The sequence below is a fragment of the Lampetra planeri genome, chromosome 27, assembly GCF_965212315.1.
Source record: "Lampetra planeri chromosome 27, kcLamPlan1.2.h2, whole genome shotgun sequence".
Taxonomy (NCBI): Eukaryota; Metazoa; Chordata; class Hyperoartia; order Petromyzontiformes; family Petromyzontidae; genus Lampetra; species Lampetra planeri.
This window is the reverse complement of record NC_136133.1, coordinates 8,985,429-8,987,127: the sequence shown is the minus strand read 5'-3', so window position 1 is coordinate 8,987,127 and position 1,699 is coordinate 8,985,429. Positions and strand designations below refer to the sequence as shown.

At 53.6% G+C, this 1,699-nt stretch overlaps 1 pseudogene; it reads right to left on the bottom strand.

Annotated features, from left to right (window-relative positions):
* Positions 1 to 327: 327 nt before the first annotated feature.
* LOC144727869 (trace amine-associated receptor 365 pseudogene) lies at positions 328 to 1,383 on the bottom strand (annotated as a pseudogene).
* Between the last annotated feature and the right edge of the window lie 316 nt (positions 1,384 to 1,699).

The following is a 1,699-nucleotide window of genomic DNA, read 5'->3' as shown; positions in this document are numbered from 1 at the left end:
TAATTATCTGAGTGTCTGCGAGTGTATTCCTGTTGTTTTGTTTGTATCTGTGTGTGTCTCCATGTCTCTGTGTCTGTTTGCCCAACTGCATCTTCGCACTGCGCACTGCACTCATTCATTCAAAGGTATGCTCCTCTGATAACATGACTTCCACAATGTGTAATGTTACCCTGTTTCTTGGTAAGGATTTTTACTTGTGCATCCTCTGACGTCGAGGTCACCAGCGACCACTGTTTTTCATTGTCTCACTGGGCATGAATCCCTGAAAAATATCTGGCTACTGAGCTGGTTCACGCCTTGGGAAAGCTTGGGAACCCTTGATTTGTGCTACGATCCAAATAGGTCCTTATTCCGTGCCCCCACTGCGAAGGCCCTGCAACTGACAAGGTCGCGGAAGGCGGTGCGGAACGGGCGGTTGAACGAGGCATACAGAACGGGGTTGACTGCCGAGCTGAAGTAGCCAACCCACGTTACTGTCCGCCGGAGCACAGCGTTCGTCTGGTAGTCTATGATGACGTCCACCACGCTGATGATGTAGAAGGGCAGCCAGGACAGCAGGAAGAAGCCGATGATCATGCCCAGGGTCTTGGTGGCGTTGTGCTCGCGCTTCATGGCCAGCCACGTGCGTTTGCTGTTGGCGTCTCCCACAATGGAGGCGGAGGAAGAGGAGTCGGCGCCGTGCTTACCCGCAGCGTGAATCTGACTGGCCTGAGCGCGAGCCACCCTGAAGATCTTGGCGTACGCCAGGGACAGGATGATGAGGGACAAGAAGTAGGGGCAAATGCCGATGACAAATGTGAGGCCCAAGTTGACGATGAACACGCACTCGTCCGGGCAAGACGTCCTATCCATGACCCCGTTTGACAAAACGTCACTCAAGCTGACGAGGATGGGCGCTGAGAAGAGCGCCGAGCACAGCCAGCACATCAGGAGCATGAGCACCACCGTGCGGTTGGTCACCCGCTGTTGGTAGCGCAGAGGGTCGCAGATGGCCACGTAGCGGTCGAAGGCGATACAGCCGAGGTGGAGGATGGAGGCGTTGGTGAACCAGTAGTCCATAAAGTAGTGGATCCTGCAGAAGATCTGTCCGAAGAACCAGCACCTGTAGACCTCGTGCGTCATGCTGCAGGGAATGATCACGGCGCCGACGAGGAGGTCGGCCACTGCCAGCGATGTCGTCACCGCGTTGGTGCGCGTCTGCAGCTGCCTGAAGCGGAGCACGGCGCAAGCGATGAGGAGGTTACCAATGATGGTGGCCGCGATGAAGAGGATCAAAATGGACAGCACCAAGGCCTGGTCCGTCGGCTCGAGACCTGGGCCTGTACAGTTGAACTGGAGGAAGGGCGCGGCGCATTCGCCCAGAGTAGAGTTTGCTTCCATCATATTCTCGTCCACAAATAACAGCGATCAGATTAATCTTCTTTCGAGGAGGTCCTCTTCCTTAAGGGCCACGGAATAATTCAGTTCAGAAGACTGGATGCGGTGCATTTAAACAAACATGTGCCAAAAATGCTTCTCACGTTTAACATTCTTGAGATATTCGTGGAATTTCCACATTCCTGTGGCAGGGGTTGGGGGAGGGACATATAGAAACGTTACGAGCAGATTGATGCATCTGTGATATAACATTGATTCTTAGGCTTACGATGTACTCGTGCATACAGGAAAAACTTGCCCAACGCATCTTTGTTGAAAGCGT